Source organism: Protopterus annectens, chromosome 8.part0, assembly GCF_019279795.1.
Source record: "Protopterus annectens isolate FY-2018-M chromosome 8.part0, PAN1.0, whole genome shotgun sequence".
Taxonomy (NCBI): Eukaryota; Metazoa; Chordata; order Ceratodontiformes; family Protopteridae; genus Protopterus; species Protopterus annectens.
Genome location: NC_056741.1, coordinates 1,817,418,880 through 1,817,441,367, shown reverse-complemented (window position 1 = coordinate 1,817,441,367; position 22,488 = coordinate 1,817,418,880).

The window sequence follows — 22,488 nt, the reverse complement described above, 5'->3', positions numbered from 1 at the left end:
CCTCGCCATTCTCAATAAGATCCTCCAACAATACCCTTAGCACACCAATAACCCAAGCCAACCTACTAGGTGTAACTATTGACCAAAACCTAAAATTCGACAAACATATAGCACTAACAATTGCCAAGGTTCGTAAAAAGCTAGGTTCACTCTAACACTGCCAGAGCTTCCTCAGACAGGAATCCCGAATCACTATATCTCGTACCCATCTACTCTCCACCTTACTTTATGCTTCCCCAGTTCTAACTAACCTAAACAAATCTGAACTTCTGAAACTATCTACCCGCTACAATAAAATCTCAAAATTTGCAACCAGTGCAAAGTTTCGTTCTCATCACTGCCTCTCCCTAAGACAACTAGGATGGTTAGAATTCCCTAACCTACTAAAATACAATCAACTTCTCCTGACCCATCAACTGCTATACCAACCAAATAAAATACCTGCCCTCTCCGGTCTGCTCACCTTCCATAATACTGTGCGTCAACTAAGATCTTCCAATACCGCCCTTCTGACTGCTACCAATTGCTTACATAGGTCAGGCCAATCTCTTTATTCTTATGCAGTTGCTAAGGCCTGGAACTCTCTACACCCTGACATTAGACATTTCAAATCCCTACTAAAAGATCTCCTATTCAAAACTTGGATATGTTCCTGTATAGAACCAGACTAATTTCAACTGTTACTGACTTTCAACATCCCTACATCACAGGTGTACTGTGTAGTTTCATTTAGTGCATAGTGCTGTGAACCAGGTGTTAAGGCCACCTTTATAGTTATGATTTCTAGCTTATGACCCTGTTTGTCTATGGAAACTTCTTTTTGAATTTATGTTCAAGCATTCTATATTTGTTGTATAATATATTGTTTAATTGTTTCTCAATATTCTAACCACTGTATGCTGCATCAGTTGTAAAACTTTGATTTTTACTCATTTTATATGTTCTATGCTCTTTGTACAGAATAATTGTGTTTATATAATTTTTTTCTTTTATTATTTTTTATAATTTTTTACTATGCAATTGGAGCTTTTCTCCCCAGGCCTCCACTGAAAATGGTCAGTTTGTGTCCAGTCGGACTAACCCGGTAAACAAATGAAAAATAAATAAAAATAAATAAAATTGTTCAGTTTGTCTCTGGCCACACTTAAAGTTTTCATATCTTGGGATTTGAAAGCCGGATTTCTTACTTTCAAGAACACATACATATCACTAGTTACCCAAGGTTTTTGATTTGCCCATATGGTGGTGAGTTTGGTGTTTGTTACATCCTCCACACACTTAGAAATGTAAGATGTGACTGGCTCAGTGTGTGTGTCCGTGTCAATATAGTTGTTTGCCACAGTAGCCTCTCTAAACACTGACCAGTCTGTACAGTCTAGGCAGGTCTTGTAGAGCTGAGATTGCTCCCTCAGGCCAGATCCTTATTTGTTTTCTAGTCGGTGTACTGGTTTTCGGTATGGATTTATAAGCTGGAACCAGCATGATGGCTAGTTGGTCAGAGCTCCCTAGATGTGGATAAGGTTTTGCTTTATATGCACCTTTGATGTTAGTGTAGACCTTATCCAGTATATTTACCCCTTGTGGCAAAGTTTACATGTTGGTGGTAGTGGGGTAATACACTCTTTAGGTTAGCCTGATTGAAGTCTCCTGCAATTACTATTGCATGCTCTGGATTTCTATTTTGCAGGTCACTTATAGACTGATATAAGGTGGACAGAGCATCACTGATATTTGCATCAGGTGGTATGTAGACTGCTGTGATGCATATTCAATTGAACTCTCTTGGCAGGTAGAAGGGCCTGCATTTTTGTGACAGAATTTCAATGTTTTCTGAGCAGAAGGTGGTGGTTACTACACAGTTGCTGCATCAGTTGCTATTAACATATATGCACACTCCCCCTCCTCTGGACTTGCCACATAGTGACTGAATTCTGTCTTGTCTGAATAAAGCCATGCCCTCTACATTTACTGTGCTATCACTGATATTGTGGTTTAACCACATTTCAGTAAACACAAATAAATTACTGTTTCTCACCTTGTTTTGCGATGACAGTTCCAGTCTTAAGTGATCCATCTTATTTTCAAGTTAGCGTACGTTGGCTAGTAGTATGGAGGGCAGTGAAAGCCTGTGAAGGTTTACCTTCAATCTGACTGAAATTCCTGCTCTGGTGCCTCTTTTCCTCAATCTGTATATCTATTTCCTCAATCTGTATATCTTTCCCGGGGTAAACCTATATATCGTAGGTTTACCCCGGGAATCATCTCTGTGTCACTGCTGGACAGAGGCACAACAAACTAATGGGCACAGTATTTTTTCATATAAGGGGTGGCATAAGCCACAAAAATTTGGGCTAGGCTTATAAATGCCTTAGGGCAGATAGCCTAGTATAAACCTATGAACCTATGAACTATGAACCTATAATATATATATATGTATATATATATATATATATATATATATATATATATATATATATATATATATGTGTGTGTTTGTGTGTATGTATATATATATATATATATATATATATATATATATATATATATATACACACACACACACACACACACACACACACACACACACACACACACACACACACACACACACACACACACACACGTAAATGGGTAGAGCATCTTTCTTCATTGGTTTATTTCACACAACCTCAGTCCTACTGAATTAACAGCATAAACTTTGATTTACATTGAGCTAATGGAACAGGACATCATATCACTTCTTTGACAATCTGTAGAACTATCCATCTGTAGACAAAAATCTAGCCTTGCTTTTCCCTGATGCATCTTTTGTGATTTGCCAGAAACTTATTAGGATTAGCTAGGAACTGTCATCTTTAGTTTTTTTTTTTTTTTTTTTAATTTTTATCCATTCTTTGTTAACCAGGTTAGTTCCACTAGGCTAGTGGCCTCTTTTCAGGAAATGGAATGTTATTTTCAATATTTGGGCTACTGGGTGGTAATCTATGTGCAACATTTTGAATGTAATAAATGTTAGCAGCTTTGTAGTAGTTTGCCATCTGTGAGGTCAGGCATTAATTTTTCTCATTGTTGGGAAGAAAAGGAGATGATTTGCCACATGTATGCATGTAATGAATGGAGAATTTGTGGTAACAATTGTCAAGGCATATTCCTTTTTGTGGATAAGGTGGTTAATCCCTGTTGCTTTTTTTCGCTTCAGAGTTTAGTAGGTTGGTAATTTTATAATGTAATGTAAAGTGTCTGTGGACCTAATTAATTCCAATCCCTTTTTGATGTCTGAAATAGAGTTGGTCCAGCTTAACACACTGTTTATATACATCTGGACTTTGGCTGTAGGTATACTGTGGGAGTGGATTACCTGCAGTACAGGGACATCATCTAGTATCAGGTTGAATATAGGCATTACAGATGCTTTTTAATGTTTCTTACTTGTTAATTTTCAGCAGCAAATGACAATAATTTCTTTTTGTTATCAGTTATTTATACATATGCTCAGGAGAATCAGATCTAAATTTCCCACAGTTTATTAATGCTTCATTTTCTGCAGATACTGGCTACTACTTACTACTACCACTAATTATTATTGTTGTGGTTGTTATGTTTGTTGTTACCGATGATGTTGAACTCATTGTTTAACTGCTATATGTTGGACCAGAGGAAAACAAACTGTATTTCAGCTGTTCTTTAGTTGTACACTGCTACTGATATCAAGTCAGCTCTTTCCTTTCAGGCATCAGCTGTTCTGTAATGATGTTTATTTATTTTGTGTTGTTAACAATGCTACTGATATAAGTGGCTATTACTTTCCTCCCCGGATCCACTCTGTAAATGGGTGCTGACCAGTAGGACTAACCTGATTAACACAGTATGTATAAAGCAATCAGTCAATCAATCAATACAAAATTTGCTGCATTTGTAATGCTTGCAGTTTTATGAAGATGTAAAAAGTTAAGTACCTTTGCATCATTTGCCTTCCTGTAGGCCGGGCAGAGATCATCATGCAAAAGCTGATAAGCGGCAGAACAGAAAGGGTAAACACTATGTTTTTTTTTTGTTAGCAGAACCATGTACTTGGATAGGTAAATGCTACAAATGACATTGTATTTGATTATTAGATCTAATAAGGAAGGGATAGATAGGAGCTATAGCTTTTTTTGACCTGGTGGATATTACTTTAGTTATTATCTGGGATTGGTAAAAAGATTTTCTAACTTTAGTTAATAAATGGTGGTCAAAGGAGCATTCATTGTCCATAAACCTGCCTAGATCTTTGATGACTGTATCAGTTTTGAAAGGGTGTTAGTTAGTTGCAGGGATCATATTCTATGTCAAAAATCCAATGCTCTATGTTTTAGCATTCAGCTTTCATTTATCATCCAGACACCATGAATTTTTGTGGGTTGGTCATTCTTGGAAGACGTGTGTCATTTTGGGTAGTTATATGAAACACTAAGTTTGCATTCATGAGAAACTTGGTCAGCAAGAGACCCTCAAGACCAGATTTTAAAAGAGATGCTCTCAATGTTCAGTGTCAGCCTTTACATCAGCAAAGTATAAACCAAAGTGCATCACTTCCAGAATAGACCCTTATGGAATGCCACTGGTAACAAGTCACCATCTACCTTAATCAAATGGCTCTAGTGTCCTGTTGCTTTTAACTATGGACTATTTACTCAGAACAGTGGTAAATGGCAGAGGAGTAGCTGACTTGTCCATTCCCTGGAGCCGTTCTCCAATCTGGCTCTCCTTAATGTCATTCAGGAGCAAGAAAAAAATATCTGAGATCTGGCAGCTGGCTGGCTTCTTCTTATTTCAGCTGCTCCCATTAGGGGTCGCCACAGCGGATCATCTGTTTCCATTTCTTCCTGTCCTCTGCATCTTGCTCTGTCACACCATCCACCTGCATGTCCTCTCTCACCACATCCATAAACCTTATCTTAGGCCTTCCTCTTTTCCTGTTACCTGGCAGTTTCATCCTTAGCATCTTTTTCCCAATATACTCTGCATCCCTCCTCAGCACATGTCAATACCAATGTAATCTTGCCTCTCTGGCTTTGTCTCCAAACCTTCCAACCTGGGCTGACCATCTAATATACTTATTCCTAATCCTGTCCACCCTCGTTACACTCAGTGCAAATCTTAACAGCTTTAACTCTGCAATGTCCAGCTCTGACTCCTGCCTCTTTGTCAGTGCCACTGTCTCCAACCCATATAACATAGCTGGTCTCACTACCCTCTTGTAGACCTTCCCTTTCACTCTTACTGGTACTCGTCTGTTGCAAATCACTCCTGACACTCTTCTCCACCCACTCCATCCTGTCTGTACTCTCTTCTTCACCTCTCATCCACACTCACCATTACTCTGAACTGTTGATCCCAAGTATTTAAACTCATCCACCTTCGCCACCTTTACTCCCTGCATCTTCACCATTCCTCTATCCTCCCTCTCATTCACACACATATATTCTGTCTTAGTCCTGCTGACCTTCATTTCTCTTCTCTCTATAGCATATCTCCACCTCTCCAGGGTCTCCTCCACCTGTTTCCTACTCTCACTACAGATCACAGTGTCATCTGCAAACATCATAGTCCACTAGGACTCCTGTCTGATCTCATCTGTCAACCTGTCCATCACCATTGCAAATAAGAAAGGGCCCAGAGCTGATCCTTGATGTAATCCCGCCTCCACCTTTAATGCATCCGTCGCTTCCACTGCAGACCTCACCGCTGTCACACTACCCTCATACATATCCTGTACCACTCTTACATACTTCTCTGGCACTCCCGACTTCCTCATACAATACCACAACTCCTCTCTAGGCACCCTGTCATATGCTTTCTCTAAGTCCACAAAGACACAATGCAACTCCTTCTGACCTTCTCTGTACTTCTCCATCAACACTCTCAGAGCAAATATCGCATCTGCAGTGCTTTTTCCTGGCATGAAACCATACTGCTGATCACTAATCACCACCTCCCTTCTTAACCTAGCTTCCACTACTCTTTCCTATAACTTCATGCTGTGACTGATCAATTTAATCCCTCTGTAGTTACTACAGCTCTGCACATCATCCTTATTCTTAAAAATCGATACCAAAACACTTTTTTTCCATTCCTCAGGCATCCTCTCACTTTCCAAGATTTCGTTAAACAATATAGTTAAAAACTCCACTGCCATTTCACCTAAACACCTCCATGCTTCCACAGGTATGTCATCTGCACCAACAGCCTTTCTATTCTTCATCCTCTTCATAGCTGTCCTTACTTCCTGCTTGCTAATCTGTTGCACTTCCTGATTCACTATCACCACATCAGCCAACCTTCTCTCTCTCTCATTCTCTTCATTCATCAGCCTCTCAAAGTACTAAAATCAGGACTAGGTTCTGCTTCTGCATTCCTTGCCCGCCCCTCCTCAAGACAGAAGCAATTAAAAAAAAGTCTGCAATCTGGTACCTGATGCCCCATCCCATCCCTCGTTGTGTTAAAAATTAAAGAAACAAAAAAAACCTCTTTTTTATTTAAAACTGTAGCAAACTGCTTCTTGCAAACTGGTACTGTTGGACCACAGACTACACATTTTTTTTTTTTAATTAAAAAAGAATGAAGTTGAATTGTCCAGTTAGGGATATTATTCCAACCTGACTTGAATTATATATTTAGAATTTTATTTGTGATTTTTTTTTTAATATTCAGTTGGTCTGCTCTGTCGTGTGAATATCTGAAGAATTTATTTAATGAGTATTCAATGAATTATTACTGATGAAGCCTTTGGCCAAACTAGCCCAGTGTGCTGCTGTCCTTGGTTCACCAATAAATTCATTTGAATGTTTAGGAAGAGTTCATTGGTTTATTTCTATTTTTGTGCAGTCCTCTGTCATTATTCATATGTGGTAAGTAAAGTGGAATAACATTCCAGTACTTTTTTTATACTAAAGATTGTTTGCAGTATTTCTGCATCACTTACAGTTTTATGAGGATTTGTTTTGCTGACTGTCCTACCCAGCAACGTGATCCCACCATTTTCACACTTTACAGCATCTGTATGAAGGGCGTGTGCACACTAATATAGTGTCCAGAGAAAAATTCTGAATGTAGTGCAAATCTAGGGGAAGTAACTGTTAGACTTACAGCACTTCTTAACTGTTTATTTATTTATTTTACAGTTTGGTTACTGGGATAGCCCATTGGGCCAAGAAGAGCCCATTTTCAATGGAGTCCGGGGGAGAAAAGCTCCATGAATAACAATATAATACGAAGACAATGCATTTACATTTATGTAACACTATTGAAGAACGATGGTATTACATAACATGATAAAAAATTTACGATTTCAGTGAAAATTCAGTTAAAAAATTACAAACACACACACACACACACACACACACACACACACACACACACACACACACACACACACACACACACACACACACACACACACAAACACACATAAATAGGTCAATTAAAATAAGAAAAATCCATTGATGCATATTCCTGTTACATTTGTTAGAATGTGAAATAACACGGGGTAGGCATTACAGTTTTACATGAAATCTTAGCAGGATTAAAGTAGGATGGGGATAAGAGGTGTTAGTTGCTGAATGTAAGAAGGGTGGGACAATAAGAAAAAGAAAGACAAAAATAGAGCAAGAGTAGGAGTAAATGAGAAAATGAAGATGGTAATAGTCAGATAAGCTCAGTATGATGAAGAGAAGAGAGAAGTAAAGGAGTGTGAGAAATGGGGAAAAAAGAAGTGAGTCATGTGGGATGAGAGCAGGAACATTCCCAGAGGGTTTTGAGATGGGAATGAAGCAGGGTCTTAAAGGTAGAGTGGTTGTCTGTTGTATGAATAAGAGGTGGCAGGGAGTTCCAGAGGCGAGTATAGTAGGTACTTGCCTGGAGTACAAGCAGGCTTGTGCAGTTCAAGCAAATTCTGGTTATTGACTCTTAGAAGTCTGTTGGGTAGGTGCATTTTGAAGGAGGAGGAAAGGGAGGGGCAGATGGAGGGATTAAAGATGAGTTTATGGGCATGAGTAATTTGAATATAGGTAAGATGGTTGGGAAGTTCGAGCTAATTTAGTTTGTGAAGGGCATTGCAGTGGCGGGAGGAGGATTTATAGCCAGTAACAAACTTAGAAATTTTGTTATAACAGGAGGATAGCTTTGTTTTTAGAGAAGATTGAAGGTTGGTAAGAAGTGGGGCACCATATAGGAGAGAAGGAATGAGGAAGGTGTTGGAGAGTACAAGTTTAATAGTGGGAGTGATATAGCGGTTATGGTGGTAGAGCATGCCTAGTTTCTGGTGAGTTTTCTTTATATTAGTTAGTAGGTGGGTATCGAATTTTAACTGTTCATCAGTGAGGACTCCTAGAAGCTTTGCATGGGAGGCTACCTCAAGAGAGATATTGTTTTGCCTAGTAATGAAGAATGAGTTCTTGTCTATAATGGTACTTTTTGAAGGGGAAAATAACATAATTTTAGTTTTTGATGCGTTGAGTGATAGGTGGTTGTCTATCATCCAATGTTCGGTATAAGAAAAAGCATCCTGAGTTAGTTTTAAGAGAGTGGAGGTGGAAGTGGCGGAGCAGATGATTTTAGAGTCATCTGTGTATTGAATCAGTTTTGCACTAGGAATGTTCTGGTGGAAGTCATTTATGAAAAGGTTGAACAGTAGAGGACCCACCCTGGGGTATGCCTGTAGGTGTATTAAGGAAGGAGGAGGTGGCTTTTTTCCTTTTGACAGCTTGTTGTCTGTCAGAGAGGTAACTAGAAAACCAGTTGACAGAAGAGTGGGATAGGTTTAGATTAAAGAGTTTAGATAGGAGAAGGTTATGGGAGATAGTGTCAAAGGCCTTGGATAAGTCCAGAAGCAGGGTGGACACTAGACAGATGGAATCCTGGGCTTTGTTGATGGTTTCGAGGAAGGAGGGGAGAGTGGTTGTGGTACTGTGGCCAGGTCTAAAACCAAGTTGTGAGGGGGTAAGTAGGCTGTCTGTGAGGTAGGGTAGAAGTTGAAGGTGGATACACTTTTCTAGAACTTTTGAAATAGGGGGATAAGATAGCAATTGGCCATAAATTGGGGATGTTGTTGTTATTACCTCCTTTGTGAAGAGGAATGATATAGGCCTTTTTCCAGAGTAGGGGTACACAGTTTTCTTGGATTGAGTGGTTTATTAGAATGGAGTTGGGAAAGGTAATAACATCAGCAGCAATTTTGAGGAAGTAGGAAGGAAGGTCATCAGGGGCATTTGAGCATGGTTTCAGTTTCCAAAGGAGTTTTGTTATGGTGGAGATAGGAATGGGTTTGATAATGAAGGAAGGGGGTTGGGAGGTGGTAGTGTTAGGGGAAAGAGAGATAGGAGGAGGTGGAAGTGAAGCTTTGTTGGGGAAGGAAGTAGTTAGTTTGGCTATAGAATCAATAAAGAAGGAGTTAAATTGGGTGGCTAAGGAGAGGTCTGGGACATTTGGGTCACAGCAGGGGCTGTCTCTTTTGCCAGAATTGAGGAAGGTGGAGATGCCATTCCAGAATTTATTGGGGTTGGTCTTGTGGTTATTTTGAAGGGTGGAGAAATAGGATTTGGGGCCGGCTGCAATAAGTTTTTTTTTTACTTTGCTGCGTAGTAGCTTGTATTCAGTCAGGGTGGTATGGGTTTTATTTTTCTGGTAATGTTTTCAGGCTTTGTCACTGAGATGCATAATGGTTGTAGTTTCTTTGCTTAACCATGGGACAGTTCTACTTTTAATTCTTTTGGTTCTGGAGGGAGTAAGGATATTTAACAGGTCTAAAAATGTAGTATTAAAGTAGGCTACTGCATTATCTAGGGAGAGGGTTTTTAGAGGACTCCAGTTTGTGTGTTTTAGAGAGCTGGAGAAGGTTTCAGGGTTGAAGTTTTTGAGAGAGTGGGAGGAAATATAAGTGTGGGAAAGTTGTAAGGAGGAGGGAAGGTGATGAGCAAAATAGGGAAGATGATCGCTAAGAGTGTCAGGTAGGATGCCGCTGTCCGAGATGTATTGGGGTTGGGAAACAAGAATCCAGTCAAGAGTAGTACCAGAGGAGAAGTGTTTTGAGGGTCTGGTAGTAGAGTTTATTAGTTGTGAGAAGTCGTATAAATTTATGTTGTGTGGAGAAGTAAGAGATTGAATATCGGTCCAGTTAATATTAACATCACCGAGGATTATGCTCTCATTGGTAATGTTAGAGGAGAACCAGGACAGCATATCCTCAAGGATAGGGATATTGTCTCCTGGGGGAAATGTAAAGAGCGGCTATACATATGTGTTTGTTTCTGTTCATCTGGAGGAGGGCCAGGGTTAGTTTGGCATTGGTGAATTGGGGTATGGATTTGGTGAAGGGAGTAACTGTAAGGGGGGAGGAGTAGAGAAGAGCTACTCCACCACATTTTTTGAGAGTCCTGTAATTTCTAATTATATTGTAGTTGGGGGGAGTGATTTCAGGATCTTTTATGTGTAGCTTTAACCAGGATTCAGTAACGGGTAGGATATCTGGGTGGTTATGTTGGAGCCAGGCATGGAAGTTTGGAATCTTGTTACATAAGCTTCGAGCATTCAATGTAGTGAAAAGGAGGGATTTGCAGGATGAGGGGGGAGAGGAAGGGATGAGTTTAAATAAAGAGAGGCAGAAGGACCAGGGTTTGGGTGAATGTCACCAGAGAGAAGGTTGGTAATAAGTTGATGAATATGGGAAAAGAGGAATTTAGAGTGCTTAGTGTCCTGTTTGAGAGTTGGGAGTTGTGTTATAGTAATGTTGTTAAGGATTGGGGATAAGAGGCAGTGAACATGAATGAGTTTATAAGGGAATAGTAGGTGCTATTGAAGAAATAGAGATGAGGGCATATAGTGGTTGGGGGTGTTTAACATATGTGGGGCATGTAGAAGTTATGTAAAAGGAGGGAGCGTGATTAGAATTTGGAGGACTGGTGAGAAGGTGAAGGTAGGTTAGGAAGAGAAGAAGAGGAAGGACTACAAAGGAGGTGGGTTTTAGAGACATAATGGTGTTTGAGTATTGTGGTATTGGGGAAATTATAGTACAGTGGAGAGCAGAATGGCTATGGGATTAGTCAAGCCAGTTCTAAAGTGGAAGACAGCTAAGGGGAGAAGGCAGAGGGAATAGCTAGTAATTTGTAATGGGAGGAGTTAGCTGTAATTACTATAGCAGATTGAGTCGTTTGAACTCTGGTGGGTGTGATTTGGTCACGTTTCAGCTTCTAGTACAAGACAAAAATAAATGCTAATCTTCCAGTCTAAAAAAAAATGAAAAAAGAAAAACAAAGATCTTTACACGGCTCAAACAACATATGCAACTGTTTATAATGAGCTGTTGCAGTATTTATTTAGAAACTTAGAGTGGAACAGGTAACAAACATCTGAATACTGCTAAACTGCTTTTGTGGGACATTTACTGTAACTCACATGCCAGCAGGCTGCTGCTTTTTTCTGCTGATCCAAATTGGAAAAGACACACACACAGACATATATATATATATATATATATATATATATATATATATATATATATATATATATTATATTATATTATTATCCAGCAGCTTCACTTTTTTTTCAGAGCTAAAATTACAACCAGATGAAAAGCTAAATCTCATAAACCTGCACTGCCGTCTATACTACGGGCTAATGTATGCTCACTAGAAATAAAATGGATTACTTAAGGCTGGAAGTCTCTTCACAAAACAAAGTGAGAAACAGTTGTTTATTTGTGTTTACTGAAATATGGCTAAATCCCAGTATCAATGACAGCACAGTAAATGTAGAGGGAATTACTTTATTTAGAGCTAATAGAATTCAATCACTCTGTGGCAAATCTCACTGAGGGGGAGTATGTATATATGTGAACAACAGTTGGTATAGTAACTGTGAAGTGATTACCTCTTTCTGCTTGGAAAATATTGAATTCCTGTCTGTAAAATGCAAGCCATACTACCTGCCTAGAGCATTTAATGGAGTATGCATAACGGCAGTTTACATCTCACTCATTGCGTGATACACTGAATAAGGTATACACAAACATAAAGCAGGTGTATAAGGCAGCACCTTGTCCACATATTGGAAACTCTGATCATATTGCCATCATGTTGGTTCCTGCATATAAACCTATGCTGAAATCTGGCAAACCAACAAGGAAACAAATAAGGCTGTGGCCTCAGGGAGCAGTCTCAACACTGCAGGACTACTTCGACTGTACAGACTGGTCAGTGTTTAAGGAGGCAGCCTTGTCAAACAACCAAACTGACCTGGAAGAATATATAGAGTTGGCTATAGCTTACATCTCAAAATGTGTAGATGATTTAACTACCACCAACAGCATCACTATATGGGCGAACCAAAAGCCTTGGTTAACTAGTGAGGTATATATCAGCTCATAAAAGCACAAAATGTAGCATTTATATCCAAGGACAAAACTAGCCAGAGACAAACTGAGCAAAGGTATAAAAGAAGCAAAGAGAACCTATGGCAGAAAGATCCAGGGACACTTTAATGATCAAAATGATACCAGATGTCTAAGGAAGGGCATGCAAACCATAACCAACTACAAACCTGCATCAGTCTCTTGTGATGACAGCACTGAATTGTTGAATGAGCTGAATAACTTATTCAGCAGGTTTGACATGGATAACAAAATGGTGGCAAACAAACTCCCTGTCATTAAAGATGAAGTAGTGCTGTGCACAATAGATGTCCTAAGAATCTTGAGACACGTCAACCCAAGAAAACCAGCTGGCCCTGATAACATTATGGGCAGGGCACTGAATGACTGTGTATCAGAACTGGCAGCGGTGCTCACGGACATTTTCAACACTTTGCTGCAACTAACTAGTGTACTGAAGTGCTTTAAGAAGATGGCCATCATTCCATAACCCAAGAAACCACAGCCAAGTCTAAATGACTATTGACCAGTTGCTCTAACTTTGACAGTGTTGAAGTGTTTCGAAAGGCTGATTAAAAACTACATAACCTCAAGCATACCAGCAACTTTGAATACACTACAGTTTGGATATAGGCTGAACTGCTGGACAGCAGATGACATCTCTCTAGCACTTCGTCAAACCTTGACCGACTTGGAAGGTAAGAACTGCTATGCCAGAATGGCATTCATTGACTTCAGTTCTGCCTTCATCACTGTCATCCCTCAGAATCTAGTAAAGAAACTAATACAGCTGGGCATCAATGCCCTGTTAAGCAACTGGATCCTACATTTCCTTACGGACAGGCCTCAAAAGGTTTGTGTGGGTGACAACAGTTCTGGATGCATAACTCTGAATACAGGGGTACCGCAGGGATGTGTCTTTAGTCCTTTATTGTTCACCTTGCTGACACATGACTGTGTGGCCAGACAGGAGTCCAATAAAATCATCAAATTTGCAGATGACACCATGGTCATAGGTCTGTTCAGGAATGGAGAGGAAACAGCCTACAGAAGCAAGGTGGAGCATCTGATAGGCTGGTGCGATAATAACAACTTAGTGTTGAATGTCAGTAAAACCAAAGAACTGACTGTGGACTTCAGAATGTCTCAGGAAGCACATAAACCTCTAGAGATGAAAGGGGTGGCAGTGGAGAGGGTCAACAGCATTTCTGGGACTACACATCTCAGAGGACTTGTCCTGGACAGAGCACACCAATTACACTGTCAAAAAAGCAGAGCAATGGTTGCATATTTTAAGGAAACTGAGAATAGCAAACTAGTTGCACTCCATCCTCCAGGCATTCTACAGGGGCACCATTGAGAGCATCCTAACCAACAACATCATAGTCTGATATGGGAATTGTAATGCATCTGACAGTAGGGTTTTCAGTCGAGTTGTAAGGGCAGCAAAGAAAATCATTGGTTCTTCACTTACACCCTTGGAAGACTTGCATGAGACTCGCTGTATAGGAAGAGCCAGAAAGATAACCAATGGCCTTATCAATCCTGCAAATGGCATATTCTCCCACCTCTCCTCGGGCAGATGGTACAGATGCATGGACTGCAAGACTTCCATGCCGAACAACAGTTTTCCCCTTATCCATTAGACTGTTGAACTCAGTCGACAAACGGATCAGAAGAAAGTCAGCTCCTTCATCCCCTCCAATCACCTAGGCATGTATATATCTGTAGGGTTGCCAGGTTTCTTTGCGGCTAAAACTGGACTAAAGTCACGCCCCTCGCATCACACATAACTCCACCCATTCCCACCCCCCCTCCCGCCCATGCCCCACCTATTTTGTGACATCACAGTGACATCAGCTGATGGGACCACCCACTTTGATGACTTAAGCCGTACTTAAAGGGGAGAAAAGAACACAGGCGGCACTAATTGCACTGCTAGGCTGCTGCAGATGTAAGTACCAGTATTGATGAAAAGTGTCAATATGGTGCATTTTTCTCCAGTTATTTATTTTCTATGTTCCTAAACCTAATTATGGATGATCCATGGAGATAAAAGGTCAAGAGCTAGCAGCCTGTGCACATGGTGGTAAATCTGATTAAAAAAATCCCAAAAAATGTAAGCAGTTATCTTTGCTATTGAAAATTGTAAGTTTTGATTTACCCCATAAGATCATTTAAGTCAATAACATCACTTTACTGCTCATTCAGAAATGATGATCTTAACATTCCCTTGCATTTTGAAAGTTCTGTCAAATACTGTTTGTACTGGGCGTGGGACAGGTACTCAGTTGTTAAGATGTAACATATTTTCCGTTTCGTACTTTGGATTAGGAAGTTTCAGTCCTTGGCTGCGCCTGTATTGGGTGGGGGTCAATTGAGCTAAGTGTTACTGCCCCTAGTGTGATATTTCAGATGCTAGTACTTAAGATCTTGTACTGGGTCCGACTGACCTCCCACTCTTTTTCTTTACATGTCACATATGCAAAAAATGGGATAAAGGGTTGTGGATGAATGGATTTCTAACAGGTGACATGTTTTATGTTACTTTCAAAGTATACGTCATAATCTCAGAAAAGCACACATACTTTAAAGAGTTTCATTAATGTTTTTCTATATCGCGCCAAAGTTGCGGGTTAAAACAGGTAACTTCCTACAACAATGCGCTCTAATACAAGTTTACGAAGATGCAGACTGGACCGCCGCTATGCAGTTGTAAAATGGCAATAAGACTGAATGAAAGATGACTCAAGCCTCTAAATCTAAGAAAGATGCACGTAGGAAAAGAAATCACATGCAGCTAGCACACTTGCCATTTTCTGAACATGGCAAAGAGATAGTTTTATTTTTCAATGTGGTCCCTTGTGACAGAATTAAGTAAAAGCAAAATAATGTTGGGTAACTGCAAGTGCCCAAAAAGCAAGATGCACAATTTGTTTCATGGAATATGGTTCAACATAGTAGATGAGGATAATACAAATCAGGACGTGTTAATTGCTAGCAGTATTACACTGCATGGTGAAGTTCTAAAATCAGTCTGAGTGTACTACAATGCAACACTGGGCAATGTTGGCAGAGTGCTTAAGCATTTTAAATCTTGCTATAAGATTTCTTTTGTCACTGCTTGGTAGTTGGTAGGATAATGATAGCTAAAAAAATACCGTTTTCCCACCGTGGAGTACTGCCTTCCAGTGATATCTCTACAATCCGTATAGCAGAAAATAAAATTTGTCCATTTGTATTACATCACTGCCACTTAAGTTAATGTATGTACTGTCTAAACTATGTAGCTACCAGGAAAACTGAAGTTAAAAGCATTTCATTGTTGTGTAGTAGCTAGTAGTGTATTGTACCGCTCCCGTTCAAGCTGGATACATTTACTTTCTCCTCTCCTCTGGCGGCACAAAAAAAAACTGGACTTCATGAGTTTAAATTTTTTAACTGGACAATTTGTCTGAAAACCGGACAGTTCGGTCAAAAACCAGACAGCTGGCAACCCTATATATCTGTCTGATCAGGAATAGTACACATTACAGGCTCATCATGTTCTGCTAATTTTACTAAATTTAGTCAGTTCATATGAGTGCAGTATAGATAGTCACTGTCCATATTTGAATGTGAAATTCTGACTGTCTGTTCTTCACCTGTTCCCTTATATGAGAAATTCAAGAGAGTGCAATATACACTGTGCAATACCTCTATGTTGTTCTATCTATTTCTATTTATATGCTGTCTTTTTGTGAGGTCAATTACTTTTTACTATAACATTTTTCTGTAAGTATGTTCTTGCACTGGGAATGATGCAACACAATTTCGTTCAGCTACACTGTGGTGTAGATTTGAATGACAATAAAGTTTACTTTGACTTTGACTATTATAATCACACCTCCACCAATGCTTGCATATGCCTCAGGTGATTTTCATGACTTCTTGATGTTAGGTTACATATATTTCTTACACAGTATTTTATACAACAGGTCAGATCCAGTACCTGGGGTTGCAGTTAACATTTGGGGTACAAATTACTTTATCTACTGTAATCCTTTTGCATTCATATGGTATCTACATTAATATCTTTCTTATATTCGCTTCCTTTCTTCCTGATCAACTACCAGCTTTGACTACCGATAGATGTCTATCAGCCTTTCAGTGTCTTCTTTCTCTCCCCACCCATTCTTTTTTCTTATATCCTGCTTTTTATTGATATCTTAATTTAATCTATAAATCTTAACCCCATCCCATGGCAGCCATTACTTTGTATGATACCTGCTACTTTTATCCCTTATTGGTGCTAATTCTCATTTCATCAGCTCCCTATTTACATTGTAACACCCATAAATTTGGGTTCCTGAACCAATTTCCAGTTTCTGGTTACTACTTTTTGGACACTAGCCATAGTAAAGATACAAGCTCCTGCTCACTCTTACTCTGTGTGCCAAAGCAGGTAATCTGCTTCACCTGTTAAATATTCATCACCCACTTTTCTGACAACTAATACTAGAAGCTTCTTATGAAATCTCTGCAGCTTGCTGCAACTCCAGAACATGTGCCTCAGTATTATTGCTTGCCTCTGCTGGCATCTCAAAAAGCTTACTTCAACTGTGTGGAACATCTTGCTCAGCCTATGTGCTGTGTGGAAATATTTATCACTTCCTGCCAAATATCTGGAATAGTCTTGCCTTTGTAACTTTCTGGGGCAATAGATGCATCTCCTGCCATCTTTGTTCTAAATCTGTTGACCTATTTAATTCTCTGTAAATCCTGCTAACTAGCCTATCCTCTCTTACCTCCTCAGTTCTGGTTTCTATCAATAGGGTTACCATTTGTGGTTGCGGTATTCCTTTCCTTTCTCTTCCTCTGACATATTTCTCTAACATCAAAAGCAGACCCCTGTGTTCTATCCACCTCTCCCCCTTATCTGTTCCATATCTTTCTATCAATTCAGTTATTGTCAAGTTATTACCATCTTGCTTTAATTGCTCCCAAAACTGTGCTGTTGTTTCCTTATCATTCCATTTCTGAAGTCTAGTTACTTTAAAACTTGTCATTTGCTTAGGCCAATTGACTTCATTTTGAAACTCCACTGTACTGTTATGACTTTCTTCAATTTTGAATCTGTTATATGTGTCAGATATGTCAAATACTTATTTATCGTATTTCCATGGTAACTTTCCCTCCATATCTCTATAGCAACTTTCGTTTGAATCCCTCCCATAGCATCAATAATCATGCTCTTCCAATTCAACTCATATACTACATCCAGTAGTTTGCATCTTGATCATGGGTATGGTGCAATATAGTAGTTTTGCAAATTAAGCTCACCCATACCCCCTTGCTCTGGGGAGCTGACATGACCATCCTACTCCCTCTAAGTTTCTGGTCTTTCCATATGCATTTACATTTTTTCTATAAACCCCCATTTGCTATGAGATGTTTGGCACAAACATGCCTTGCTAAAATAAATTATTAGGGCTGCTATGAACATTTTCTTGGTCAAAAGCTGTATCTACTAACTCCTACCTCTTTATCATGCTACATAATTTCTTCATTTCTGTCCATCTTTCTGTTGAGGAATCCTTGGGGCTCCTTGCTAACCATACTCCTAAATATTTCACTTTATAGTGCACCCAAAGACTGACATATTCCTGAGCTAACTGGTCAGTCGGGGCATAATTTATATTTAGAGTTTTTGCTTTATCTTGGTTTACATTATATCCTGTTACCTTTCTAAATTGTTTCAAAATGTCAAATATTTTCGGAATATCATTACAGGATTTGTTAACATAAGTATTATCTGCAAGCCTTGCAAGTTTGCAGTGCCTCTCCCCTTTTGGCTATCCCCTTATTTCTGATTGTCTGATTTTGGCTGCCAGTAGCTCCAAATATAACACAAAAAGCAATGGGGACACTGCGCATCCCGCTTCCCCATTATATACCCGAACGTTCGGAAGTTCAAACATGCCTTTATTGATAGCTTAACGTCGCTTACCGCTTGCTCAGAGGTGACCTTTGCCTAACATACAAGGCCATGTCAAACCCAGATTTGATGAATATGCTTCACCTCAAAAAATCTAGATCCGTCAGAGCCACAAGGGCGGGAGACTTGAACCTCGACACGGCTATTAATAGGACGTGCTGGAGGGATAGATTCATCACCCAAAGACTCCCTATGCTGTGGAATAAAATCCCGGTATATGTGAGGCAGAGCACCTCGCTGGCCTTGTTCAAGAGAAATCTTGACCAATGGATGGGAGATCGCAGATATACCCCAGGGATTACCTCAGTGTCACTGCTCGACAGAGGCACAGCAAAATAATGGGTATAGTTCCCCATACTTAAGGGGTGGCGTAAGCCACAAAACTATGGGCTAGGCTTGTAAATGCCCTCGGGCAGATAGCCTAGTATGAACCTATGAACCTATGAACCTATGAAAAGGCCAAATTCCAAACACACGGAAGTGTGATTTTTTTCCCTAAGAAAAAAAATCTCTGTTCCGTGTCTTCGGGATTTGGCCTTTTCGACATTAGGCTGTCAATAACGCAACGTTCGAAATTCTGAATGTTTGCGTAAATAATAGGGACTTGGCATCCCTGCTTTGTTCCTCTTTGAATTTTAAATTCCGATGTCAGCTTACTACTGACCTTTATTCTGGCTCTTGCACCTCTCTATATATAAGCATACACACATACATATATATTTATATACGTATATATGTATATACTTAATATGTAAATGTGTTAGTGTGTGTGTGTGTGTGTGTGTGTGTGTGTGTGTGTGTGTGTGTATATATATATATATATATATATATATATATATATATATATATATATATATATAAACCATTTATTGATTTATTTATTTCCAGTTTGATAACTGGGGATGTCCACTGGGCCCGAAAGCTCATTTTCAGTGGAGGCCCGGGGAGAAAAGCTCCATATTACAAACACATTGCACACTTAAAGCTCCATATTACAAACACATTGCACACTTAAACAATTTACAAACAAGTAAAAATAAAATTTTTATACAATTGTATTGTTAGCACAGAAAAAATACACATACATATGAAATGCAAATAAATTAGAAGAGAAGTGTAGGAAAAAGGAGGTGTAAAGAAATAAAGGAGAAGAAATGCCAGGAGGAGGAGAAAAAAAAAGAACAGTTAGACAAAGATTCATTTTATGTTTGTGGTGAAAGATACATTTTATGGTAATGGTCAAAGATACAGTTGCAAGAAGAGGCTTTATAGGCAGTGGGGAAGTGAAGATATAAAAAGTATTTACATAGAGTTTATACAGGGGGAAAATGATAAAGAAGCTGAGGGTGGGGAGCTGAAGAAAGAGTTGGAAGAAGAGGAACAGGAGGGAGAATAATGAAAAGGGGACGTAATAGGATCTCGGTAGGAAGTATACAATTACATTTCCAGTTTTGGGAGAGGTGAGAATGGAGTAGAGATTTGAATTGTTCAGGGCTTGTAGTGATTCTTAGCAGGGGAGGAAGCAAGTTCCATTTTTTTGCTATAGTATAAGAAAGTAGTAGGTGGCCAGGGGGTTGTTTAGGTTTGTGCACTGAAAGAAGATTTTGGTGGGCTGATCTTAGGGGCCTGAGAGGAGTGTAGAAAGGCAAGATATTAGATAATGGAGGGCAAGCAGTGGGTTTAAAAATTAGTTTGTGGGCAGTAGTAAGTTGGAGGTAGTCAAGATGATTAGGGAGTTCTAGTCACTAAAGACTATGGATGGAGATGCAATGGTGTGTAGAATGAGTAGAGTTAGTAGCGAATTTGGCGATTTTGTTGTAGCAACTGTCTAGTTTTGAGGAGATAGAAGCTGTGAGGTTGGTTAGAAGAGGAGCACCATACAATAGAGAAGGTAGGAGGAAGGTGGAGGCAAGGGTTTGTCTTTTAGCTAATGACAGAAAGGGAGCGTTTCTGTAAAGCATACCGAGCTTCTGATGAGTTTTTTTTTTATGTTTAGTTGAATATGAGTATTAAATTTCAGGTGTTCATCAATGGTAAAACCAAGTAGTTTGGCACAAGTAACAACTTCTATTGAGGAGTGGGAGAGGCTGGTAATCTTGAAAGAGTGCTTATCAAGTGGGATAGCTTTTGAGGGGGAGAAAAGAATGATATGGGATTTATTGGCATTAAGGAAGAGATGGTTTTGAAGCATCCAATTCTCTGTAGTTGTGAAGGCCAATTGGGTCTTGGCCTGGAGCTCGGGAAGGCTAGAGGCTGAGCAGACTAAAGTGGAGTCGTCTGCATATTGTACTATTTGAGAGTTTGGAATTGCAGAGTGAATATCATTGATGAAGACATTCAAGAGCATTGGTCCTAGAATAGAACCCTGTGGAACTCCGGTAGGGGTAGGAAGGAAGGTAGAGGTACCCGTTTGCCATTTCACAGCTTGGGATCTATCTGAGAGATAACTTTTGAACCAAGAAAGGGAATCAAGGGAGAGATTGAGGTTAGAAAGGTGGTTAAGAAGGAGTGTGTGGGATACAGTGTCGAATGACTTGGAATGATCAAGAAGGACAGTGGAGACGATATCTCCAGAGTCACGGGCAAGGTTGACAATGTCTAAGAAAGAGAAGAGAGCAGTAATGGTACTGTGGCCAGGACGGAAACCGTGTTGAGTAGGGGTGAGGAGTTGGTTATTGAGGAGGTGGGGCATGAGTTGCAGGTGGATACATTTTTCAAGGACTTTTGAAATTGGGGAAAGAATGGCTATTGGGTGGAAATTCGAAATGCTTTTATTTTTGCCTCCTTTATGAAGGGAAGCAGCTCGCCATAGTTTGGGAACATAAGATTCCTGGATGGATCTATTGATGAGAATGTTGATGGGTATGGAGATACTATCTGCAGTGAGCTTGAGAAAGAGTGAAGGGATATTGTCAGAGGCATTGGAGCATGGCTTGAGTTTGGAAAGAAGTTTTTGATACAGGTGGTTGATACAGGTTTTAGATAAAAAGTGGGAGGGGGTTTAGGGGAGCAGGAATGGCGAGAGGAGGGGAAGTAGGTTTAGGGGTAGGAGAGGGGGTGGATTTGGTGAAGGTTTTAGTAAGTTCAGATATAGAGTTAGTAAAGAAGGAGTTAAAAAGGGTTGCTATTTATGTGTTGGTCTTATTGTTGTTGGGACAGGGACTGGATTTAGTACTGGGGTGTAAAAGGGAGTTGATGGAATTCCAGAATTTTTGGGGATTTTTTGAGAGGGTAGACTGTAGTTTGGTGTACTATGATTTATTATCTTTTGTGATAAGTTTTTTGGTTAGATTGCAGAGTTGCTTAAACTGAAGGAGTGTAGCTGGGTGTTTATTTTTATTGTAGAGTTTCCATGTTTTGTCCCTTTGTAGCATGAGAGTTTTAGTGTCCTTAGTTAGCCAAGGGGCAGAGTTGTATTTTATTTGTTTTGTTCGAGGTGGGGTTTGGGAGTTTAGGATTCTAAGGAAGGTGTTCATACATCCGGATACTAAATATGTTTTTAAACCAAGATTTTTAGCATCTTGTGACAGCTCAGGTTTGATTTATTTAGCGACGTGTGTAAAATGTTCAGCATTTTATGTTGGCTTAACAAAACGTAAGCTTAAGAACAGGGTGTATAATCACATCTATGATATCAAGAAACAAAATGAATTGAATGCCTTAGCAAAGCATGCGCAAAGTTGCCCAGGACATTCCTTTGTGTTCAGAGTTCTGGAAATAGTTGAACCAAACATCAGGGGAGGAGATTACATTAATTTATTAGAACTCAAAGAATTAAAATGGATTTTTAGATTAAAAGGGCATTACCATCCAGGTTTGAATCTTTATGTTTCAATCAAACCATACTTAAATGCACGTAGGTAGTTGGCTTGAATCTGAAAATGTTTTTAACATGTTTCTACATGTATATATGAGATAGCATTTATTTATATATTTGTTTAATGCATCTATTTTATTATTGATACCTTTTGACAAATTTGACATATGCGATTTGCTTTAGAAAAAGTGTAAAGAATTTTTATATATTTATTATTACATGCAATCTAGTCTGAGCTAAACATAACTATTTTACAGATTATAAATATTAGTTAATATTTTCCACTCATGC